At 45.2% G+C, this 26589-nt stretch overlaps 1 protein-coding gene across 1 annotated transcript in view; it reads right to left on the bottom strand.

Moving 5' to 3' along the window:
* Positions 1 to 26589, bottom strand: part of GIGYF1 (GRB10 interacting GYF protein 1) — a gene marked incomplete in the record, with an annotated part of 2892461 nt that overhangs the window by 269543 nt on the left and 2596329 nt on the right.

The raw sequence follows: 26589 nt of genomic DNA, 5'->3' as shown, positions 1-26589 counted from the left end.
GCCTCTGGATGGTCTGTATTGTCTGTATCATCAGAAGAATCATCTGAGAACACTGACTCAGGGGGCTCTGCTCTAGGTTTCTTTTCTGGAGGAGGTTGAGAGGCCCTGTCTGGATGAGGTTGGGATCCCCTTATTAAAGAGATGAGATCCTCTGCCAGAGTGAGCATTTGGGAACTGGAACTGGGCCTGTGAGAGGGGGGCTTAACAGGCACAGACTTAGAAGTTTTGGCTGCTTTAGCCCTGGCAAAGGCCTTTATGGACATGGCTGCAGGTGGCCTAGCAGCACCACGTGCAGGGGTTGAAACATCCAAAGGGATGGTGTCCGATAATTCTTGAGAAACCACAGTAGCAGGTTGAATTTCAGAGGCCGATTCAACGAGGTTAGAAGGGGCCTCGGTAGTAGTCATGGATTCGGCTGAAGATAGAACCGTTTGCTCGGTTTTGCCGGAACCGAGACACTCGCTGTTTGCTTAACCGCGGTTTCGCCGAAACCGCGACCGCGAGTGTCGGTCCTTTCTTTGCGCTTAACAACTTGTGAAGTCGGAGGATCCGATGGCATTATGTACGCAAAATCTGAGCCGAAAAACTGTTCAGCAAACTCCGACCGACGTCTAAGCGTCCGTCGGTTGAAAGAAGCACAGGCTAAACAAGCTGCTACGCCGTGGTCTGGGCCTAAACAAGGTAAGCAGTAAGAGTGGAAATCTTTATGAGGTATTTGTTTCCCACAAGTTAAACAGTTATTCACTTTTTCTGACATCGGCTGAGGCAAGAAAGAGTCCCCAACGGGTACTTAGCTTTTAGAAGTCTTCAAGTAGTATTCGGTAGTAGTAATCTCTGGATCTGACCGACCGGCACTTGCGAACAGCTTCTGCTTTGCCACGCGGCAAGAAAGACTGAGGAAAATGGCGTCGGCTGATGCCTTTATACCCGAAGAACTGCAGCTATGACGTCGGGTGAAGTGCGACACTAGCCGAGGCCAGACCCAGACTTTGGAATCCGGCCGACCGAAGGGCTGCCTGACGACAGGACAACCCATTTGTAAGGACTGCAGATGCATCCTTGAAGGACATCATATATATGCAATATATACAAGTATATACATATGAATACATACGTATGTGTACAAGTGTGTGTTCGTGTGTATATACACACACACACAATGTACATATACAATATAAACATTTACCGTAGGAGGAAGGGAAAGGTGGGAAAAGTCAATAACTATAAGAGTAAGTAAGACAAGAATATAAATTACCCAAAAGCACCCTAGCAAGATAATAGTGGGGAAATCTGGTTCTTAGACTGAAAAATAACTGAAGAAAAATCACTTGTCTTCAATAACCGAAAAACTGCAAGCACTGAATCCTGGGATCATGTCAGTGTGTTACAAGTGACAAACGAGATCCAAGGAACTATGAGGGCCTGAGTAGAGGGCAGAAGCCTGAACCTTGGAGCAAAGAGTCTGGAAGTCACCTGCTTTGGATCTGGTCAGATCTGATATAGTCAACAGTTGAGGCAGACACAGAAAAAGAAGCAATGGATATATACATTTCTAATGTTCATGTGACTCTTCACCTAAACAAAACAAGAACCTGATGTTCTTAACAGCATCTGCCAGTAATTTTCTCTTACAGCATCATTACAAATGGTTTAAAAAATAAAACAAATAGATAAAAAGTACAGTTGTGTGCACTTACCATAAATGTAGAAGTTTGAGTGTATTCATTGTTGCAGTCATTACATTTGGGTTATCTGCCTGCAGGTAGCCCTCAGCCGGCCTGAATATCACAGTCTTGGGTCCTGTGTCGGATGCGGTCTCTTCTTCCACGACGTCAGGGGTATAAAGCATGCAGCTGATGCCATTACATCAGTTTTTCTTGCCCCAGATGTCAGGTGCCCCCATAATGGGAAGCAATTACATATAAGGTTACACCTCCAACAAAAAGCAAATACACCAGAAAGCTGACATACACTACAACAAGAATAAAGGTATAATAGCCAAGAGAAGTCAGGGGGCTGGAGGGAGGATAACCAGGACTGCAACAGTGAATAAACTCGAACATCTACATTTATGGTACGTGTACACAACTGTACTATGTTCTTCGTGTTTCACTGTTGCAGTCATTACATTTGGGTAGATTCCCAAAGCTAAGGAAGGGAGGAGGAAGTTAGAGAGCATTAGGACCAGCTATTAAGCCCTGCAAGACTGCAGTGGCAAAACCAGCTCTGGATTTAAAAAAAAATAGGCAACTGGTAATGCTTGGTGAAGGTATGTACAGAACTCCAGGTAGCAGCTTCTAGGATGTCCCTGGTAGGGACACCTCTGAGAAAGGCTGTAGAGGTAGATGCAACCCCGGTGGAATGTGATCTTATCCCCAGTGAGGTAGGTTTTCCATGGTGCTTATAGCAGAAATGAATGCAATGGCCTATCCACTTAGAAATGGTTTGCTTTGAAATGGCCTTCCCCCCTTTGCCCCTGCAGCAAAGGCAATTAGCAGCTGTTCATTTTTCTGAGAGGCTTAGTCCTGTCCAAATAAAAACGAAGTTATCGTGCACGTCCAGAGTGCAGTATTCGTTCTCCTTTGTTTGGTGGATTAGGAAAAAAGGTTGGCAAGTGAATGGACTGATTAAGGGCCACACTGGACACCACCTTGGGCACAAAGAAAGGATTGGTCCTGAGGGACACCCTGTCTGCATGGAAGACGATGAAGGGCGCCACTGCCATGAGGGCCTGTAATTCAGACACTCTTCTTGCTGAAGTGATGGCTATAAGGAAGGCTGCTTTCCAAGAAAGGAATTTCAACTCTGCAGTTGCAGGTGGCTCAAAAGGAGGAAGAGTGAGCTTTTCCAATACAAAGTTAAGGTCCCAGGCTGGAGTAGGGGCTCTCCTGGGTGGCCTTACATTTTTGGCCCCTCTGAGGAATTGTTTCAGCAGGGGGTGAGAAAAGAGGGGTGGCTCAGTATTAATTTGTGCAGAAATGGCTGAGGCATGAATTTTAATTGAAGAGAAGGAAAGGCCCTTGTGGAGCATCTCTGTTATGTATTGAAGAATATGCAGGAAGCTGGGCACTGTTGTGCCCATCCCCTGAATCTGGCTCCAGGAACAGTATCTTTTCCACTTTTCAGCATAGGATTTTCTAGTACTAGGCCTCCTTGCCTCCAGAATGACATCTAGCACCTGCTTACTAAGGGAGGCTATTGTAGAGCTCAGGGAATTAGCCAGGCTGCAAGGTTCAGGGTTTGAAGCTGGGGGTGCAGAATCTGGCACTCCTGCTGGGACAGCAGGGAAGGGGTCTGAGGCAGGTGCCATGGTTCCAGCAGTGACATACTGCACAAGAGGGGGTACCAGTGCTGGCGTGGCCAGTCTGGTGCAATCAGTATTGTCCTTGGTTTGTCCTGTTTGATCTTTAGCAGAACTTTCGAGAGGAGAGGCAGAGGGGGAAAGGCATAAACTGAGAGGCTTTCCCAGGTGAAGGACAGGGCATCCATTTTCCAAGCTTGAGTGTGGGAAGTCCTTGTGCAGAATTTGTCCAATTGGTAGTTCTGAGCGGAGGCAAACAGGTCTACTTCTGGTTTCCCCCATTTGTTTCTCAAAATGTTGAATATCTTTGGTTCCAGTTTCCACTCGTGTGGGTCGAGATTTCTGCTTAGGTCATCTGCAAGTGAATTTAGCTTGCCTGGCAGGAATTGAGCTTGTAGGTGCACTTGGTAGCTCAAGGCTGTGTTCCACAGAGCCATGGCTAGTCTGCAGAGAGGATATGAGTGGGTTCCCCCCTGCTTGTTTATGTACCACATAACAGTGGTGTTGTCCGTCTTTACCAATAACTGTCCTGGAAGAATGTGGTCCTTGAAGGCTGTCAGGGCATTCTGTACAGCTATTTCTTTCTGATTGATATGCAGGTGCATCGGACTCTGGTTCCATTTGCCCTGAATGCACTGCCCTGCCAAGTGAACCCCCCATGGATAGTCTGATGCGTCTGTTGTTAGGGTTTGGGCGGCAGGGGGTAGAGTGAATGGCAGTCCCGTGTTGTGGTAGCAGGCCTCTGCCCACCAAAGGAACTCTGTCTTTATAGAAGGAATGACAGGAATCATTGATTCCAGGTCCTGAGAATGTTGACACCATAGGTTTTTTAGATACCATTGTAGTTTCCTCATATGCAGTCTTGCATATGGAATTAGTAGAATGCAAGAGGCCAAGAACCCAAGGGCTTGCAGGATTTTCCTTGCAGACAGCTGGGTCTTTGTGGCTAGTAGTTTGAAGTAGGCTGTCAAATAAACTTGTTTCTCTGGCGTGAGGTAAGCCATCTGGGAAGTTGTGTTCAAGCTTGCTCCCAGGAATACAATTTGTTGGAAAGGTACTAGATGAGATTTAATTTATGGTGTACCCCAGTGAGGGTAGAAGTTTCTTTACAAATGCCAGATGTGAATAGCAGAAACGAATGCAGTGGCCTATCCACTTTGAAATAGTCTGCTTTGAGATAGCCTTACCTTGTGATCCTGCAGCATATGCCACTAGTAATTGCTCTGTCTTCCTGAAACTTTTGGTTCTGTCCAAGTAGAATCTAAGCTGTCTGTGTACGTCCAAAAAATGCAGAATTCTCTCCCCCTAGTTCTGTGGATTTGGATAAAAAAGTACAGTTTTGTACCTACCATAAATGTAGATGTTCGAAGATCCACATTGCTGCAGTCCTTACTTATGGGTAGTCCGCTGTCCTCGGTCGGCCCGAATACCAAAGTATTAGGCTGACGTCGGTCATGGGCGCCTAGATCTGACATCAGAGCGTCAGGGTATAAAGGCGCATGACCGACGTCATATCCTCAGTCTTTTCTTGCCCCAGATGTCAGAAGGCCAAACAAAAAGGCCACAGCCAAAAACAGAATACCTCCCAAAAAACATGCCCAACAACAACCATCACCTAAAGCATAGCACCATGTCAAACTACAGTGGGGAAGGAGGGAGGGTAAATTGACTGCAGCAATGTGGATCTTCGAACATCTACATTTATGGTAGGTACAAAACTGTACTATGTTCTTCATCTCACATTGCTGCAGTCCTTACTTATGGGTAGAATCCCAAAGCAACGGGAAAGGGAGGATGGTAAAAATCATAAAGCATTAGGGGCTGCTAAAATGCCCTGTAAAATAGCAGTGGCAAACCCAGCCCTAGACTTAGAATAAAGAGGAAGGTGGTAATGTTTAGAAAAAGTATGCACTGAACTCCAAGTAGCTGCCTCCAAAATATCTTTTGTAGCTACCCCCCTTAGAAAGGCCGTAGAAGTAGCAGTAGCCCTAGTGGAATGAGGCCTGATTCCAGCCGGAATCTCCTTACCATGATGGGAATAAGAGAAAGAAATACAAAACCCAATCCATTTAGAAATAGTTTGTTTTGAAACAGGTTTACCCTGTGAACCCAAAGCAAAAGAAACAAACAACTGCTGAGATTGTCTGAACTCCTTGGTTCTGCTCAAATAATAACGCAACTGCCTGCGAATATCCAAAGTATGCAAAATTTTCTCCCCTTTATTTTGGGGGTTTGCATAAAAAGTAGGCAAATGAATAGTTTGGTTTAAGGCCACACTAGAAACCACTTTAGGCATAAAGGAAGGATTAGTACGCAAGGATACCCTATCCTTATGAAAAATCAGGAAAGGCTCCACTGCCATGAGGGCCTGTAATTCAGAAACCCTTCTTGCAGAGGTAATGGCCAACAAAAAAGCAGTCTTCCATGACAAATACTTTAACTCGGCAGTAGCTGCAGGCTCAAAAGGTTGTAGAGTAAGTTTTTCCAACACAAAATTGAGATCCCAAGCAGGAGTAGGAGCTCTACGGGGGTCTTATATTCTTTGCCCTCTAAGAAATTGCTTAAACAAAGGATGAGAGAATAAAGGAGGGTCACAATCATAGTGAGCAGAAATGGCTGCAGCATGGACCTTTATCGAGGAGAAAGACAAACCCTTGTCCAATAACTCAGTAAGATATTGAAGAGCAACACTTAAATCAGGTTTGGAGACATCAAAGTCCTTTCCTTTGCTCCAAATAAAAAATCTCCTCCATTTATCAGCGTAAACTTTCCTGGTACTAGGCCTCCTGGCCTCCAAAATAACATTCAAAACTTGTTGTGGAAGCTGAGACCCTCCAGAGTCTAAAACAGAATATGCCAGGCTGTTAGATGCAGAGACTGAATCTTGACATTGAGGAAGTGATTGCCCTCTTGTGACAAAAGGTGCGGAATCAAAGGCAGAGGCCATGGAGGTACTCGTACTAAACTCCTCAGTAGTGGGTACCAGTGTTGTCGAGGCCAATCCGGTGCTATCAAAATCATGGTTGGCTTGTCTTGTCTGGCCTTCAAAAGTACCTTGGGAAGAAGAGGCAAAGGTGGAAAGGCATATACATGCAGATTGTTCCAACGGAATGATAGAGCGTCCACCTTCCAAGCTGTGTGATGAAACACTTTTGTGCAAAACTTTGGCAACTGGTAATTTAGTGGAGAAGCGAACAGATCTATGTCTGGAGTTCCCCATAACACTGTCAGCTTTTGAAATACATGAGGATCCAATTTCCACTCGTGAGGATCTACTATTTGTCTGCTCAACACATCTGCTAAGGAGTTCTGAGCTCCTGGTAGAAACCTTGCCTGAAGATTGAGGTGTAGATTGAGAGCAGTTTCCCACAAAATCATCGCTTGCCTGCAAAGAGGGTATGAATGGGTTCCCCCTTGCTTGTTGATGTACCACATGACAGTAGTGTTGTCTGTTTGAATCAACACCTGCCCTGGGTGAAGTAAATCTTTGAAAGCCATCAATGCAAACTGGACTGCTAACATTTTCTTCAAGTTGATATGCAAATGTTGGAGTTTGACAGGCCACGTGTCTTGCACCCATTTTCCATTGAGGTGTGCTCCCCAAGCCTTGTCCGAGGCATCTGTCATTAGAATCTGACTCGCCTCTGGCCGGGTCACAGAGAGTCCCTTGTTTAGGTGACATTCCTGAGCCCACCACAAAAACTCCTTCTGAATGCAAGGTATTATCTGAATGACAGTGTCTAGATCTTGGCAGTGCTGTGTCCATACATTTTTGAGATACCATTGAAGCTTCCTCATATGCAATTTGGCATTGGGAAGCACCAGAATACAAGATGCCATGAACCCCAAGGCTTGAAGGGCTGTCCTTGCAGTCAGCCTGGACCGTAGAGACATTTGATGGAAATAAAGAGAAAGGCTTCTTTGATTGTCCGGGCTCAAAAAAAAAACATCTGGGAAGCTGTATTCAGTCTCACACCCAGAAAGCACATGTCCTGAGAGGGTACTAGACTGGACTTTGTTTCGTTCACAGAATACCCTAGGCATCTTAACACTGCCATCACATACTGTAGATGATGAAGAAGTTCGTCCTTGTCTTGTGCAATAATCAGGCAATCGTCCAAATAAGGATAAATCTGTATTCCTCTTAGTCTGAAAAAGGCTATCACTGGAGCCAGAACCTTTGTGAACACTCTGGGCGCAGTAGATAAGCCAAAGGGCAATTCAGAGAACTGATAATGTAAATTTCCAGCCAAAACGCAGGTACCTCCTGCAACTGGGCCTGATAGGAACATGAAGGTAAGCCTCTTTGAGATCCAGAGTAACCATCCAGTGATCTTTTCCCAACAGAGGTAAAAGTTGTTGTAAAGTCAGCATCTTGAACTTTGGAATGTCCAGGTAAGTGTTGAGGATAGATAAATCCAAAATTGGTCTCCACGTGTTCCCTTTCTTTGGAACTAGAAACAGGCGAGAATAAAATCCTAGGCCCACTTCTGACAGAGGAACTGGCTGTATAGCTCCTATTTGAAGAAGTAAAGAAATTTGTTTGTGAGCCTCTATCCTTTGCCGAGGAGGACGTCTGGCATGCCTTTGAAAGGAGGCATGGTATGGAAATAGAACTTGTAACCTCGGTTTATAATGTCCAATACCCATTTGTCCTGGGTGACTAAAAGCCAATTTTGCTTGAAGAGAGCCAACTTTCCTCCCAAAGGAGCTGCCAGGCAAGAAGAATCTGGCAGCTGAAAATGCAGGTCATTGGGCCTGTTTACGAAAGGACTGGCCCCTGCCCTCACCAGCAGATTGAGCAGGCGAACTCCATTGTCTCGGCCTGAAGGTACTCTGAGCTCTGCCCCTACCACGCCTAGATCTACCCCTAGACTGAGAATCAGAAGAAGGGTACGTCCATCCCTTAGTAGGCCAATTTCTACTAAACTTTGGAGGCTGTACCTGCAAAAAATCTTTAACAGTCTGCATAGACTTAGCCTTGTCTTCCATTTTCTTTAAGACTGACTCCACAGGAGGACCAAACAAAACTTCAGACTGTAAAGGGGCATCCAGAATTCTAGACTTAACATGCTCAGACAAATTCTGATCCTTAAGCCAGGCGTGCCTACGAATAACTGAACCAGTGGCAGCCACCCTAGAAGAAGCCTGTAAAGCATCAAAACCACACTGCAAAGAGTGCTTACCCACCTGTTCAGAGACATGCACTAAATCCTGCAATTCTTTACACTCTATGCCCTCTGCCAAAGCATCCACTTTAGATCTTAGCTGAGAAAGGAGGAAATTCTGATACTTCAACATATGAAACTGGCAATTTAAAGCTCTCATTGCTAAAGTAGAAGAGGTATACACCTTCTTACCCCATCTATCCAAAGCTCTAGCTTCCTTATCCAGAGGAACCGGATTCTTAACCACAGAGGCTCTAACACCCTTAGGCCCCTGACTAATAGTTTCTGGGTCCGCCCTAGGACTCTTATACAGATATTTATGAGCCTCAGGCACCCTGTAATACCTGTCCGGTTTAACTGGAGCAGGAGGCACAGAATCTGGATTAAAGGAAGCTTCTGAGAAAACATCCGAAACAACATCCAAAACCGGAGGTATAGCTAAGGGTCTATGCTGTGGTAAAAACAAGAACTTCCTAAGCCTCTTCCGTGAATCAGAGTAATCCTGTCCTTCCCACTTAAAATGCTCCCTCATGGAATGTAGAGTTTCTGAAAATGAAAAATCCTCTGGAGGAGAAGCAGAAGGAGTGGAATCCTCTGCATCAGAATCAGAATAAGGAGGGAAATCCTGAATGTCTTCAGCAGAAGACTCTGAATCATCTGAGGCCTGCTCCAAACTTTCCAACTCTGGCTCCATCCTGGGCCTCTTATCAGGAGGGGGCATAAAACCTCTAATTAAAGTAATCAAATCCTCTGCCATTTTAAGCATGTGCTTTTTAGGCACAGACCCTGAGGAACCAGAACTGACACCAGAGGAAGGCAAAACAGACCTGCCCTTAGAAGGAGCCTTAGAAACAGTAGCAGAAGGCCTAACCACCTTAGGCATAGAAGGGAGAATAGTAACCTGAGAGGCCCCTTCAGCCTGACCTGCCTCCTGAGAGGCCACATCTTGTAAAATCAAAGTTTCCCCCTGGGACTCAACAGAAACTTCAGCCGGATCCACCTGTTCAGCTGTAGTTTCTAAAGGTCCGGCGTCCAAACGGACGAATCATCCTGCCTAGGCTTTAAAGATTTGTCTTTGCGCTTCTTAGTAGAAGCAGGCCGGAACATCCGACGGCATATTATAATTACACCTCTTGCCAAAGACTAACCTTGCGCAATCTAACCTCCGTTTTATAGTGCGCTTATTAAACCTAGCACAAAACCGACACCCAACTACGTCGTGCTCGGTCCCAAACAAGGAATACAAAGCGAGTGGTAATCCCTATGCGGTATCTGTTTCCCACAAGAAATACAATTATTCACTTTTTCTGACATCCGGTAAGTAACTGAGGCAAGAAAAAACAAAAATATTCCCCAACGGGGTACTTAGCCCAACTTGGTATCGGTCTGGAACTCCGAAAACGAAAAATTTCAGAACGCCGAACGGCACTTGCAACGCTGCTTCTGCATCGGACCATGCGGCAAAAAAGACTGAGGCTATGACGTCGGCCATGCGCCTTTATACCCTGACGCTCTGATGTCAGATCTAGGCGCCCATGACCGACGTCAGCCTAATACTTTGGTATTCGGGCCGACCGAGGACAGCGGACTACCCATAAGTAAGGACTGCAGCAATGTGAGATGAAGAACATGTTGGCAGATGAATAGTTTGGTTAAGAGCCACACTGGACACCACCTTAGGCATAAATGTTGGGTTTGCCCTCAGAGAAACCCTGTCTGGATAAAAAAATTATAAAAGGTTCCACAGCTATGAGTGCCTGCAGCTCTGAAACTCATCTTGCAGAAGTTATTGCTAGCAGCAGAGCTGTTTTCAAAGATAAAAACTTTACATCAGCAGTAGCAGCTAGCTCAAAAGGAGGCAGTGTGAGTTTTCCCAAGACATAGTTGAGGTCCCATGCAGGTATTGGTGATCTCCTTGGAGGCCTTAAATTTTTGGCTCCTCTGAGGTACTGCTTTAAAGGATGAGAAAAGATTGTTGGCTCTATATTGTAATGAGCCGAAATGGCAGCGGCATTAATTTTAATTGATGAAAGAGAATTGAATTGATGAAAGAGATAGGCCTTTGTCCAGCATCTCATATTTGGTACAGCTGTATCAGTTCCTTGTGCCTGGTTCCAAGCACAGAATCTCTTCCATTTTCCAGCATAAGATTTTCTAGTACTAGGCCTTCTGGCTTCCAAAATGACATCCATCACAGCTTTACTGAGAGGTGTGTTTTGTAGGACTACATTATCCGCCATGCTGCCAGGTTTAAGGTCCTGAGTTGGCTGTGCAGGATCTGATAGTTTTGCTGGGACAATAGATGAGGTATATGAGGTAAGGTCCAAGCTGGGCATTGAGACAAGTTCCTTAGGATTGGATACCAGTACTGGCGGGGCCAGTCTGGGGCAATCAGTATCATCTTTGGCTTCTCCTGTCTGACCTTTAGGAGTACCTTGGGGAGGAGAGGCAGTGGCGGAAAGGCATATACCGATAGGTTTTTCGAGCTGAAAGATAGGGCGTCCACTTTCCATGCTTGTCTGTGATAAGTCCTTGTGCAGAATCTTTTTATTTGGTAGTTGTGAGGGGAGGCAAATAGATCCAAGTCAGAGCATCCCCATTTCCTTGTTATCATGTTTAAGACTTGTGGATCCAGCTGCCACTTGTGGGGATCCATGCGGTTTCAGCTTAGTTCGTCTGCCAGAGTTTTTTCCTTTCCTGGTAGAAATTGTGCCTGCAGATGCACTTGGTAAGTCAATGCTGTGTCCCACAAAGTCATGGCTAGTCTGCAAAGTGGGTAGGAATGTGTGCCCCCCTGCTTGTTTATATACCACTTGACCGTGGTGTTGTCTGTCTATCAGTAGTTGGCCCGGATGAAGTAGGTCCTTGAATGCTGTCAGGGCATTTTGAACAGCTAGCATCTCTTTCTTGATTGATATGTAGATGCATCTGGTTTGAGGACCATGTCCCCTGAATGTATCTTCCTGCCATGTGGGCCCCCCAGGCATTATCTGATGCATCTGTGGTTAGGGTCTGGGCGGCGTGTGGTTGAGTAAAGTGTAGACCCTTGTTGTGGTTGCATGCTGCTGCCCACCAAAGAAACTCTGTCCTTAGACAAGGTATGATAGGAATGACGGTTTCCAGGTCCTGAGAATGTTGGCATTAAAGACTTTTTAAGTACCACTGAAGTTTCCTCATATGCAGTCTGGCATATGGAAATAGTAGGATGCACGAGGCCAAGAAACCTAGGGCCTGCAGAATTTTCCTTGCGGATAGCTGGGTTCTGGTGGCCATTTGACTGAAGTAGTCTGTCAGACATACTTATTTTTCTGGTGTAAGGAATGCCATCTGGGATGATGTGTCCAAGCTTGCTCCCACGAATACAATCTTTTGACTGGGGACTAGTTTTGATTTAATTTTGTTGATGGTGTACCCCAGGGGAGGTTAGAAGATGTTTTTACAAATGTCAGGTGCTGCAACAGCGTTTCCTGACTGTCTGCCTGAATCAGGAAGTTGTCCAAGTACGGGTAAATTTGAATTTTTCTCTGTCTGCAGTAGGCTATTGCTGGAGCTAGGCATTTTGTGAATACTCTGGGAGCAGTGGATAAACCAAAGGGAAGTGCAGAGAACTGCCAATGCATAGATCCTGCCCTGAAGAGTAGATATTTCCTGCATGAGTCCCTTATAGGGATTTGCAGATAGGCTTCTTTTAAGTCTAGGGTAGCTAACCAGGCATCGTTGGCCAGCATAGGAAGAAGCTGCTTCAGGGTGAGCATTTCTGCCCTTATAGAGAGCAGGGATTCAACTTGGTTTTGTGCCTCTGCCCACTGGTTTGGAGGAAGGTCTGGGTACCCTTTTGGGGTTGGCAGTGAGTGGAAGTAAAATCTGTACCCCTGGGATACAATACTGAGGATCCATCGGTCTTTGGTGATGGAAGTCCAGTTTTTTACATGATGGACACGTTTTCCTCCTTAGGGGCACAAGCAGTTGGGTGTGGAGTTGAGAATTCATTGGGAATTCTTCCCGTAAGGGGGTGGTTCAGCACTCCCTGTTTTTGAAGTGGAGGCACTCAAATGCTTAGATCTCTGCATACTCTGAGACTGTAGTCTGGGGAATCTGTTTCCCCTGGGTCTAGTTTGAGATAGCCTTGAAGGGGCTGGAAAGGACCAATGTTTCGAGGGGCAATGCCTACTGAATCTAGGAGGCTGTACTTGCAAGAAATCTTTGACTGTCTTCATAGATTTAGCTTTTTCTTTCATCTTTTTAAGAACCTCTTCTGTTTTGGTGTCAAACAGATTGTCCTTATTCAAAGGAGCGTCTAGTAATTTTGATTTGACATGGTCTGGGAAGGTTTGCTCCTTAAGCTAAGCATGCCTTCTCAGTACAGAACCAGTGACTGCTGCCCTGCAAGGTGCTTCTAGGGCGTCAAAGCCACACTGCAATGTATGCTTGCTGACTTCGGTTAGAGCAATAAAAAAGGATCCCCAACAGGGTACTTAGCTTTAGAAGATTTCAGGATAATTCCATTCGATAACGAAAAACTCAGGTAGTGGCCGACCAGCACTCATGCGAACTGCTTCTGCTTTGGGCTCCTAAGCAAGAAATACTGATGTCATGGCGTCAGCTGCCTGTCTTTATACCCCTGATGACCTGACATCAGACCTGCAGTGACAGCAATCGACGCAGAAATACTAAGTCTCTGGTATTCGGGCCGACTAAGAGCTACCTGCAGGCACATAATCCAAGTGTGATGACTGCAACAGTGAAACACGAACATCTATTCACTTTACATAGCAAAAAAAAAAAAGCTGACATTAGTTTTGCTTCAATCCTTGTTTGCCAAGTGTGCTTTTCTCAGCACCTGTACTGTACCCAGAACTGTCTTGCAATACATATGGAGTTGCATGTTTGCTAGTATATTCAAATACAACTGAAAATTCTTCATTAGCCTGCTGCTCCTACCAGTACTGGAACAACATATCTATATTCCACATTGCTCTAGTTTCTGCTTACATGGCATTTTACAACTTTCTCTCTCAGTATGTTGGACACTATATTCAACGGCTGCAGCAATTTCAAATGATTACTACTACTTTTAGCTCTTTTTCTTGGCTTTTATTGTCTTAAATGTTGGCAATGGAAGATTCCCATGTGATCAGCCATTTCCCGTAATGCTTTGTGGTTCATGTTTCCAGTCCTTCTCAGTTACTTGTATACATAGTGTTTTGCACAATCCCTAATGCAACAGTGTTGCCACATTACTGTGCTTTTCTGAATACAGCCCATCAGCCATGGGTATACAGCATCCAGTAATGAGATTTGCAACTGTTTCCTCTAACCAGGGAACCTTTACAGCTATGTTAACAACTCCTACTTTCACTTTTCAACATATTCCCACCTAATCAATAAGCTTCTCCTCAAATTAAAACCTAGCTTCCTCTCCTCAGACAAATCTACCTTCAGAATACTTAAAACTCACAACAGATGAAACAGCCTACCCTGTTGGCATCCTGATCAATCTATCCATCACAGAAAGAATAGTTGTGTAAAATTATTTTTATTTATTTATTTTAACATTATTTTACCAGGATAAATCCAACTGGACACAAAGTGTCCGTTTTCAGTGGAGTCCTGGGAAGAAAAGCTCCAAGGAAGTTAACAGAGTACATACATGGTTTAGATAACAATAAAAAGCTGGTATACAAGGTAAGAGAAAAGTACAGTTGTGTACACTTACCATAAATGTAAATGTTAGAGTGTATTCACTGTTGCAGTCATTACATTTGGGTAATCTGCTGGCAGGTTGCCCTCAATCGGCCTGAATATCAAAGTCTTGGGTCCTGCGTTGGTTGCTGTCTCTTCTTCCATGACATCAGGTCGTCAGGAGTATAAAATAGGCAGCCGATGCCATTTTCTTTCGTTTTTCTTGCCCCAGATGTCAGGTGCCCCCCAAATGGGGAGCAAAAATGTATATAAATATATAACTATAAATACATGCAATTTGTCACAACATAACCATTACCTTCATCTAAAAGCAAATACACCACAAAGGCTGTAGAATATAGTGAAGGAAAGAAAAGCTGTAGAATAAAGGGGGCTGGCGGGTGGGTAACCCGGAATGCAACAGTGAATAGACTCGAACATCTACATTTATGGTAAGTGTACACAACTGTACTATGTTCTTCGTGTTTCACTGTTGCAGTCATTACATTTGGGTAGAATCCCAAAGCTATGGATGGGAGGCTGGAGCTAAATAGCATTAGGGGCAGCTATAAGGCCCTGCAGAACTGCAGTGGCAAAGCCTGCCCTGGACTTAGAGAAGCGAGGCAAATGATAATGCTTTGTAAAAGTATGAACAGAACTCCAAGTAGCAGCTTCTAGAATATCTTTGGTTGGTACCCCTCTGAGGAAAGCTGCTGATGTAGATGCAGCCCTGGTGGAATGTGGTCTAATGCCCATGATGCAAATAGCAGAAATGAATGCAGTGGCTTATCCACTTTGAAATAGCCTTTCCCTCTGATCCAGCAGCAAATGCCACCAGTAGCTGCTCAGTTTTTCTTAGAGATTTGGTCCTGTTTAAGTAGAATTTTAGTTGTCTGTGCACGTCCAAGGAATGCAGAATCCGCTCCCCCTTGTTCTGCAGATTTGGATAAAAAGTTGGCAGGTGAATAGTTTGATCAAGAGCCACACTGGATACCACCTTAGGCATAAAGGAAGGATTGGTCCTGAGGGACACCCTGTCTGGGTAAAATATAATAAAAGGCTCCACAGCCATGAGGGCCTGTAGCTCTGAAACCCTTCTTGCTGAAGTGATTGCCAGAAGTAAAGCTGTTTTCCAGGACAAAAACTTTATATCTGCAGTAGCAGCTGGTTCAAATGGAGGCAGGGTGAGCTTTTCCAACACAAAATTGAGGTCCCATGCAGGAATTGGTGATCTTCTGGGAGGCCTTAAACTTTTGGCCCCTCTAAGATACTGATTTAGCAAAGGATGAGAAAAGATCGGTGGCTCTGTGTTGTAATGAGCCGAGATGGCAGAGGCATGGATTTTTATTGATGAAAAAGATAAGCCTTTGTCAAGCATCACAGTCAAGTATTGTAAAATCTGAGGAATATTTGGCTTTGCTGTGTCAGTTCCTTGTGCTTGGTTCCAAGCACAGAATCTCTTCCATTTACCAGCATAAGATTTTCTACTACTAGGCCTTCTGGCTTCTAAAATGACATCCATCACAGCTTTACTGAGAGGTGTTGTTTGAATAACTACATGACCAGCCATGCTGCCAGGTTCAGTGTCTGTAGTTGATTGTGCAGGATCTGTTTTGCTGGGGCAGTAGCTGAGGTCTTTGAAGTAAGATCCAAGCTGGGTATTGAGACAAGTTCCTTAGGATTGGGTACCAGTATTGGCGGGGCCAGTCCAGGGCAATAAGTATCATCCTCGGTTTCTCGTCTGACTTTTAGGAGGACCTTGGGGAGAAAAAGCAGAGGAGGAAAGGCGTAAACTGATAGGTTTTTCCAACTGAAGGATAAGGGCATCCACTTTCCATGCTTGTCTGTGATAAGTCCTTGTGCAGAATCTTTTCAATTGATAGTTTTGAGGACAGGCAAATAGACCTATGTCTGGGCTCCACCATTTCTCTGTTATCATGCTGAACACTTGTGGATTTAGTTTCCACTCGTGAGGATCCATAAGGTTTCTGCTTAAATAGTCTGCCAGAGTATTTTGCTTTCCTGGCAGAAATTGAGCTTGAAGATGTATTTGGTAGGTCAAAGCTGTGTCCCACAGTGCCATGGCTAATCTGCAAAGGGGGTATGAGTGTGTGCCCCCTTGCTTGTTTATGTAACACATGACCATGGTGTTGTCCGTCTTTATCATTAGTTGTCCTGGATGAAGTAAGTTCTTGAAGGATGTTAGGGCATTTTGAACAGCTGGCATCTCTTTCTGGTTGATATGTAGATGCATTTGTTTTGGGGTCCATATGCCTTGAATGCATCTTCCTGCCATGTGGGCCCCCCAGGCATAATCTGATGCGTCTGTTATGGTTTGGCTGGCAGGGGGTAGAGTGAAGGCCTGTCCCATGTTTTGGTGACATGCCTTTGCCCACCACAGAAACTCCTGTTGTAGGCAGGGAATGAGAAGAATCATTGCTTCCAGACTGTTGACTCCATAAACTTTTTAGGTACCACTGAAGTTACCTCATATGCAGTCTTGCATATGGAATTAGTAGAATGCAGGATGCCATGAAGCTCAGAGCCTGCAGAATTCGTCTTGCAGATAACTGGGTTTTTGTTGCCATCAGTTTGAAGTAAGTAGTCAGTTGCCTTTGTTTGTCTGGCGTGAGGTAAGCCATCTGGGAAGTTGTATTCAAGCTTGCAACCAGGAATGTTATCTTTTGAGTGGGTACCAGTTGTGATTTCTTTTAGTTTGTGAAAAAGCATGCTAGAAGCCTTTTCACAAACGCCAGGTGTCGAAAAAGAACGTCCTTGTTCTCTGCTTGAATGAGACAGTCGTCCAAGTAAGGATATATTTGTATACTTCTTTGTCTGCACAATGCAATTACTGGTGCCAGGCACTTCGTAAAGACCCTGGGCGCAGTAGATAAGCCAAAGGGCAGTGCAGAGAATTGGTAATGCATTAAGCCAGCCTTAAATCTGAGGTATCTTCTGCACGATTGTCTTATTGGGACATGCAGGTATGCCTCTTTTAGGTCTAATGTCACCAGCCAAGCATTCTTGCCCAGCATGGGCAGAAGCTGCTGCAAAGTCAGCATTTTGAATTTTGGAATTTCCAGGTATGTATTCAAAATCGATAAATCCAGTATTGGCCGTCAGGCCTTGTCCTTTCTGGGTACCAAGAACAGTCTTGAGTAAAAACCTTGTCCTTTTTCCTGTTCTGGTACTGGCTGAATGGCCCCCATATCCATGAGGGACGTAACCTGTTTCTGTGCCTCTGCCCATTGATTTTTTTGGCAGATCTGGCCAACCATTTGCCATTGGCAGAGTGTGGAAATGGAATCTGTATCCCTGTGATACTATGTTTAATACCCACTTGTTCTGGGTTATTAACTGCCAATTTTGAGCAAAAAGTGCTAATTTTCCCCCCATGGGTGCTGCCAAAAGATAAGTGCTTGGTGTAGGCAGAGGGAAGTAATTGGGATTGTTTTCTGTTGGTTTGCCTTTATCTCTTCCAGATTTGGAGGTAGAAGCGCCCGATTGCTTTGACCTGTATGAATCTTGCGCCTGGTATCTGAAACCCTTAGGGCGTCTTGATTTGCCCCTTTGAGCTCTGACACAGGAAAGGACCAATTTTTTGTAGGCCAGTGTCTACTGAATCTTGGTGGCTGCACTTGTAAGAAGTCTTTAACAGTTTGCATAGACTTAGCTTTGTCTTCCATTTTCTTTAAAACCTCTTCTGCCTCAATACCAGAGAATCATGCTGCAAAGGTGCATCTAGCAATTTAGCTTTAACATGATCAGGCAGATTTTGTTCGTTTAGCCAAGCATGCCTCCTAATCACAGATCCAGTAACTGCGGCCTTGCAGGAGGCTTCTAATGTGTCAAAACCACATTGCAACATATGCTTTCCAACCTGTTCAGCTGCATGCAATAATTCCTGCAATTCTTTATTTTCTGCACATTCAGAAATCAACATCATTTTCTGTTTCAGCAATCCCATAACATGTTGTTGGTACTTAAGCATATGAAATTGACAGTTTAAGGCCCTGATTGCCAAGGCTGCAGATGTATAAATCTTTTTTCCCCCATCTGTCCAGTGCCCTTGAATCTCTGTCAGAGGGGGTAGGATTTTTTGCTGTTGAGGCCTTAACTCCCTTTGGACCCTGTGAAATAGCTTCAGGATCAGCAGCAGGGTTTCTACATAAAAATTTATGTGAGTCGGGGACCCTGTAATATCTGTCTGGCTTACTGGGAGCCGGAGGTAAGGAGTCAGGGGGGTCAAGCTTGACTCCAAAAACACATCATCCACAATGTCTAAAACAGGGGGAATGGCTAAAGGCCTGTGCTGAGGGAGAAGGAAATCCCTGAGCCTCTTTTTTGATTCTGAGAAGTCTTGACTCTCCCAGTGAAAATGCTCCTTCAAAGTATGCAAGGTTTCTCCAAATGAATAATCCTCAGGAGATGCAGATGGTATAGACTCCTCTGCATCAGAATCCTCATACGGAGGTATAGATAATTCCTGAACAGAAGAGGAATCAGAAGAAATAGAAACCCGATCTGAAGATTCATAATCAGTGTCTTGCCTAGGCCTCTTATCTGGAGGGGTAATAAGGTCTTCAGCGATTTTGATCATTTGTTTTTTAGGCTTAGAGGCCTGTGCACGTGGCTCATGCGTCATTTTTTTTAGTTTTTGAAGATGCTTTTGTCTTTGGTATTGCAGCTGTCGTCGGTTTGATATACAAATGTTGAGATCTGAAAACACCCTGAGAAGCCGGTGCCTGCTCAGCGGTTCCGGACCCATCCGAGGGAGATACATCCACCGGTCCAATACCTTGAATATCTTACGGGATGCCGGACTCCACAAAGTACAGTTTTGTACCTACCATAAATGTAGATGTTCGAGTGCTAATACAGCTGCAGTAATCACAGATGGGTTCTCTGCAGTCAGGCGGGTCCTCGGTCGGCCGAATTCCAAAGTCTAGGTCCGGCGTCGGTTGTTGTCGCTTTCTCTCCTGACGTCAGTGAGGCCGGAGTATATAAGACACAGCCGACGCCATGTTCTTCAGGTCTTTCTTGCCCCAGATGTCAGGTGCCCCCAGAAGGAAGGCAATACATAAAATATACATATATAAATATATATATATATATATATATATATATATATATATATATATATATATATATATATATATATATATATATACATGCAATGCAATACAATCCAAAATCAGTAGTTGCAAGCAAATAAACCATAGAAGGATAACCCAGTCAGGTTGTATGAAGAGGGGGTTAGGCCCCCCATGCCTTTACCAAGTGGGGAAGGAGGGAGGGTAACCTGTACTGAGCTGTATTAGCACTCTAACATCTACATTTATGGTAGGTACAAAACTGTACTATGTTCATCGTGCATACAGCTGCAGTAATCACAGATGGGTAGAGTCCCAAAGCTACGCACAGGGTGGTAGGTACTAGGTGGAACTGGGATGAGCCAGAATGCCCTGCAACACAGCAGTGGCAAAGCCTGCTCTAGTTTTGGAATATAAAGGCAGGTGGTAGTGTTTTGTGAAGGTATGTACAGAACTCCAAGTGGCTGCCTCCAAAATATCTTTGGTAGGAACTCCTCTGAGGAAGGCTGTAGAGGTAGCTGTGGCCCTGGTGGAGTGGGATCTGATGCCTGTGGGAACAGATTTCCCATGATATGAATAACAAAACCGTATGCAGTGGCCTATCCACTTTGAAATTGTCTGCTTGGTAACTGGCTTCCCTTGGGCCCCTACAACATAGGACACAAAAAGCTGTTCTGATTTCCTGAAGCACTTTGTTCTGTCCAAATAATAACGTAGCTGCCTATGGATGTCTAAGGAGTGTAGCAGCCTTTCCCCTTTGTTTTGAGGATTGGGATAAAAGGTAGGTAAGTGTATGGCTTGGTTTAAAGCTACCCTGGATACCACTTTAGGCATAAATGACGGGTTGGTACGAAGGGAAACCCTGTCCTGATGGAAGATGAGGAAGGGCTGCACCGCCATGAGGGCCTGTAGTTCAGAAACCCTACGAGCTGAAGTGATGGCCAGAAGGAAGGCTGTTTTCCAGGACAAATATTGCAAATCTGTTGAGTCAGCTGGTACAAAAGGAGGCAATGTTAATTTTTCTAGAATGTAATTAAGATCCCAGGCTGGTATTGGTTGTTTCCTTGGTGGTCTTATATTCTTAACCCCTCTGAGGAACTGTCGTAAGAGTGGGTGAGAAAATAAGGGAGGATCCGTGTTGAATTCTGCAGAAATGGCTGAGGCATGGATTTTTATGGAAGAAAATGAGAGTCCACTGTTCAGCAGCTCAGCTAGATACTGTAATACCCGAGGCAAATTCAGTTTTCTAGGGTGCTGGCCTTTTTTCTCATTCCAAGAGCAAAACCGTTTCCATTTTGCGGAGTAAGCCTTTCTAGTAGATGGCCTTCTGGCCTCCAAAATGACATCCTGCACCTCCTTGGAGAGTAGGGTCTGTTGTGGTGTTAAGGAATTTTCCATGCAGCGAGATTGAGTGTTTTCAGCTGACTGTGAAGAGTTTTGTAGTTGTGCTGAGTCAGCAGAAGAGGCATTAGAGGTAGGGACCAGGGAGGAGTATGTGTTAGGCTTCTCAGGAGCGGGTACCAGTGTTGCCTTAGCCAATCTGGAGCAATCAGTATCATCTTTGGTCTGTCCACTCTTGTTTTCAGGAGCACCTTGGGCAGTAGAGGCAGAGATGGGAAAGCGTAAACTGTCCATGCTGTCCAACTGAATGAAAGGGCGTCCACTCTCCAGGCCTTTGGATGAAAGGTCCTCGAACAAAACTTTTCCAATTGATGGTTCCTGTGGGAGGCAAAAAGATCTATGTCTGGCCTCCCCCACGCTTGGATTATCTCTGTAAACACCTGAGGATGCAACTTCCATTCGTGTGGATCTGTCATATTTCTGCTTAGATTGTCTGCCAGTGTGTTTTCCAATCCTGGCAAGTACTGTGCTTGAAGTTCGATTTGCCATTCCAGAGGCAAGTTCCAGAGAGTCATGGCTAGTCTGCACAAGTGGTATGAATGTGTTCCTCCTTGTTTGTTTATGTACCACATTACTGTGGTGTTGTCTGTTCTTATCAGTAATTGTCCTGGATGCAGGAGGTCCTTGAGTGTTCTTATCAGTAATTGTCCTGGATGCAGGAGGTCCTTGAAAGCTGTAATTGCATTTATTACTGCTAGCATTTTTTTTTTTTTTTTTTTTGATGTGAAGGTGCTTTTCCTTTTGGGACCATTTGCCCTGAATGCACCTGTCTGTCATGTGCGCCCGCCACAGGCGTAATCTGAGGCGTCTGTTGTGATGACGTGATTTGCTTGAGGCTTGCAGAATGGAAGACCTGTGTTTGCTTGACATGCTTGGGCCCACCATAGAAATTCCTTTTCCAAACATGGAATTATTGGTATTATTGTTTCCAAACTGTGACTGTGTTGAGACCATAGGTTTTTTAGGTACCATTGAAGTTTCCTCATATGCAACTTTGCACATGGGATTAAAAGAATGCAAGATGCCATGAAGCCCAGAGCCTGCAGGATTTTCCTTGCAGTAAGCCTGGTACATTTTGCTAGTATTTTGAAGTACTGAGTTAGTTGCCCTGTTTTTCTGGCGTAAGGTAGGCCATCTGGGTGTTTGTGTCCAAGTTGGCACCCAGGAAGGTTATTTTCTGAGATGGTGTTAGCCTGGATTTCTCTTTGTTGATTGTGTATCCCAGAGAATGCAGTAACCGTGTTACATAGGCTAGATGTTCCAGAAGTATGTGCTTGCTGTCCGCTTGGATCAGGCAGTCGTCCAAATAAGGGTACATTTGTATCCCTTGAAGTCTGCAGTAGGCAATCACTGATGCCAGGCATTTTGTGAATACTCTGGGCGCAGTAGAGAAGCCAAAGGGCAATGCAGAGAATTGATAGTGGATTGAACCTGCAAGAAATCTGAGGTATCTTCTGCAGCTTTGTCTGATTGGGACATGCAGGTATGCCTCCTTGAGGTCCAATGTTACCAGCCAAAACTCCTTGCCCAGCATGGGAAGAAGCTGCTGTAATGTGAGCATCTTGAATTTTGGTACGAGTAAAAATGTGTTTAGGATGGATAAGTCCAAAATGTGTCTCCAGTCGGTTCCTTTCCTTGGTACCAGAAAAAGTCTGGAATAAAAACCTTGACCTTGTTCGTGAGTAGGTACCTCTTGAATAGCTCTCATGCCTATGAGCTTTGAAATTTGTAGTTGTGCCTCTGCCCTTTGATTGTGTGGCAGGTTTGGCATGCCTCTCATTTTTGGAAGAGTGTGGAATTGAAATTTGTAGCCTCTGTTTATAACGTCCAGGATCCATTTGTCTGTTGTAACAATATGCCAATTTCTTGCAAATAATGCCAGCTTTCCTCCCAAAGGTGCTGCCAGCTGAGACTTGCTTGGCATGGAAATGAGGGAGTCATTGGGTTTGCTTCCTGTATTGTTGTGCACTGTCTTCGCCACCTCTTGGTGCTGGAGTTTGCCATTGTCGGCCTCTATATGATCCTTGTGATTGCCCTCTGCCCCTTGTGCGTCTGTATCTACCTCTTTGGGGCTTGTCAGTGGCTGGAAAGGACCAGTTTTTTGAAGGCCAATTTCTGCTAAAACGTGGTGGTTGTACCTGTAGAAAAGCTTTGACAGTTTGCATAGATTTGGCTTTCTTCCATTTTCCGTAATATCTCCTCAGCATTAGTACCAAACAGCACATCCTTTTGTAAAGGAGCATCTAGAAGTTTAGCTTTCACATGATCAGGCAAGCTTTGTTCCCTAAGCCAGGCATGTCTACGAATGACTGATCCTGTAGCAGCAGCTCTACTTGAGGCCTCTAGGGCATCATAGCCACATTGTAAGGTGTGTTTACCCACTTGCTCTGCACTATGCATCATATCCTGCAACTCCTTCAAATCTGGTTGTTCAGGTTGAGACATTTTATTCCTTAATTGTGATAACAGGAACTGTTGATATGTAAACATATGAAACTGACAATTTAAGGCCCTCATGGCTAGGGTGGCCGAGGTATATACCTTTTTTCCCCACCTTTCTAAGGATCTTGATTCTCTTTCGGCAGGAAGTGGATTCTTGGCAATAGAGGCCTTCAATCCCTTGGGGCCTTGAGAAATGGTTTCAGGGTCAGCATTATGGCTTTTGTAGAGAAACTGGTCAGAGTTAGGAACTCTGTAGTACCTATCAGGTTTGACTGGTGCAGGAGGCAGGGAATCCGGGTTAAGGCAAGCCTCTGAATAAACATCAAGTATGTCCAAAACCGGAGGTATCGCCAGAGGTCTGTGTTGAGGTAACAAAAGAAATTCCCTAAGTCTTTTCTTGGAATCGGAAAAGTCTTGGCCTTCCCAATGGAAGTGTTCCCTCAAAGTGTGCAAGGTTTCCCCAAAGGAAAAATCCTCAGGAGGAGATACAGAAGGAATGGACTGCTCTGCATCCGAATCTTCAAAAGGGGAGTAAGAGTGTTCCTCTACATCAGAAAGTTCTGATAAAATGGAGCCCTGATCAGAAGAGGGAGAATCTTCCTCCACTCAGGGTCTCTTGTCTGGAGGGGGCTGAGAACCCCTGATTAGAGTAATTAAATCCTCAGCCATTTTAAGCATCTGTTTTTTAGGCATGGGGCCTGGAGAAGGACCCTGTGCAACAGGCCTCTTGGGATGCCTGGCTGATTTGGATTTAGTAAAGGCCTTAATAGAAAAGGAAGATGAGGGTCTAAAGACACCATGGGTGGAAGTGGACCTGTCCACATTAGAAGGCTCAACATTCGTAATGGCTTCAGTGGTTGTAGTCTGGGAAAGGGCCGAGGTACCTGCGGTCTCGGGTACAGAGGACACCGCCAAAGGAGTGTCGTCGGTAGTCAGGGACTGCAAAGGCGTCTCGCTGAGAACCGGACCACGTGTAGCCGGTTTTGGCGTGGTGTCGGTGGGGACCGCGGACCTCGCGTGTCGGTCCTTGTCCTTGCATTTTTTGGACAAAACGGTAGTCGGAGTCTCCGACGACATTTTAGAATCAAATTCTTTACCAAAAAAAGTGCTGGGCGAACTCCGCCCGACGCTTAATAGTGCGTTTATTGAAAGCACAAAAGCGACAGCCCGAGACGTCGTGGTCTGGGCCTAAACAAGGTATACAGAGGGAATGGAAATCCTTATGCGGTATTTGCTTCCCACAAGAAATACAATTATTAACTTTTTCTGACATCGGTTTGAGGCAAGAAAAGTTTCCCCAACGGGGTACTTAGCTTTAATGAAGACTTCGGTTTCCAATTTTTCGTTATTCAGGAGCTGGCCGACCGGCACTTGCGAACTGCTTCTGCTTCGGACACCGCGCGGCAAAAAAGACTGAAGAACATGGCGTCGGCTGTGTCTTATATACTCCGGCCTCACTGACGTCAGGAGAGAAAGCGACAACAACCGACGCCAGACCTAGACTTTGGAATTCGGCCGACCGAGGACCCGCCTGATGGCAGAGAACCCATCTGTGATTACTGCAGCTGTATGCACGATGAACATGGGTGTTGGTAGAGGCCTGTGACTCGAAGGCAGCGGGTATCAGGGGCTGCGAAAGTGCCTCACTGAGTACCGGTGAACCGGCAACTGGCTTAGGAGAAGCCTCGTCGTCGGTTTTGGATCTCAACTGCATTTCTCTGTCCTTTTCTCTGCGTTTTTTATGTACTCCTGTAGTCGGATTGGTATCAGACGACATTTCTGGGTAGTTAAATCTGTTTCCAAAGCACTTTGAGGAAAAATATACCGATGCTTAATAGTGCGATGGTTAAATCTAGCACCAAACCGACAGCCAGGCACGTTGTGATCAGGGCCTAGGCAAGGAATACAGTATAAATCTTTATGAGGTATTTGCTTCCCACAAGTAATACAATTATTAACTTTTTCTGACATCGGTATGGAGCAAGAAAAAAGTTTACCCAACGGGGTATTTAGCTTTAATGAAGACTTTGGTTCTGAAACTCAAACTCGAATATTTCAGTAGTCGGCCGACCAGCACTTGTGAAATGCTTCTGCTTCGGGCACCGCGCGGCAATAAAGACTAAAGAAAATGGCATCGGCTGCATGTTTTATACCTCTGACGACCTGACGTCATGGAAGAGGAGACAGCAATCAACACAGGACCCAAGACTTTGAAATTCAGGCCGACTGAGGGCAACCTGCCAGCAGATTACCCAAATGTAATGACTGCAATAGTGAAACACGAAGAACATCTATGGTGGAGCTGGGGTCCCTCCTCTTTTGCATACATCATTTTGCAAATTGTTCCCATTTAGCCAAGTAAGATTTTCTGGTGGTAGGTTTCCTTACCTCCCATAGGACTGAAAGCACGCCCTCTGAGTAATGGCGTCTGAAAGGGATCAAAGGGTTATCACCCACAGAGTCAGAGACAACATCTGTACCTGTGGGTGTAGGAGAGTTGCTTTGTCTTGTGACAGTAGGTCCACCTTGTAGGGTAACAAAGTGATTGCCCTTGGCTAGTTTGTGAAGAAGGGGGAACCAGTGTTGCCTTGGCAAGTAGGGAGTCACTAAAGATTTTTGGTTTGTCCTTCTGAATTTTCAGGAGGACTTTCTGAATCAGTGGGAATGGGGGGGAAGGCATAAAGGAACTTCCCCTTCCAAGAGGTGCTGAAAGCGTCCGCTCTCCATGCTAGAGTGGAGTGGGTTTTTGAGCAGAAGGTCTGGAGTTGCCTGTTCTGAGGGAAGGCAAACGTCTATTTGTGGAGCACCCCATCGGTGGACTATGTCTAAGAAGACCTCCCTGTTCAGCATCCATTCGTGCTGAGGTGAGGAGGTCCTGCTCAAGAGATCTGCTTGGTGGTTGTCCTTGAGGGGATGTAGACCGCCTGCAGGATTAAGCTGAGCTGGGATGCTAAGTCCCATATCAGCAGGGATAGACTGCACAGCTGATAGGCCTTTGTTCCTCCCTGCTTGTTGAGGTACCACATCACTGTGGTGTTGTCAGTGACAACCTGGAGCACCCCTGGAACCAGAAGGGGGGGAGGTCTGTAGAGCTAAGAAAACTGATGTAATTTCCCTGATGTTGATGTGTTTGGCCTGAAGAGACGGATGCCATTTTTCTTGAATCTTGTGAGAGGCCAGAGATGCTCCCCAACCTGAATCTGAGGCATCTGTATGCATAACTTGGGTTGGGGTGGGGGGATATAGTGGGAGCCCTGGGTTCAATTGCACTTGCTGGATCCACCAGTTGATTTCTGTTTTCAGACAGGGAAAGAGGGGGATGACCTGCTCTAGGGGATGTAGGTGCTGGGACCAGGTGTTCTGCAGGAACCACTGCAGCTTGCGCATGTGCATTCTTGCCAGTGGTAGCATAGGGATAGTTGCTGCCATTAACCCAGGAAATGAAGAAAATGCCTTGCCGTCACCTTTCGGGATAGTAGAGCTTCCTGGAAGTTGGAAGTTA

This window comes from Protopterus annectens, chromosome 7.part0 (genome assembly GCF_019279795.1).
Source record: "Protopterus annectens isolate FY-2018-M chromosome 7.part0, PAN1.0, whole genome shotgun sequence".
NCBI classification, from domain to species: Eukaryota; Metazoa; Chordata; order Ceratodontiformes; family Protopteridae; genus Protopterus; species Protopterus annectens.
This window is presented reverse-complemented; position numbering and strand designations above follow the sequence as displayed.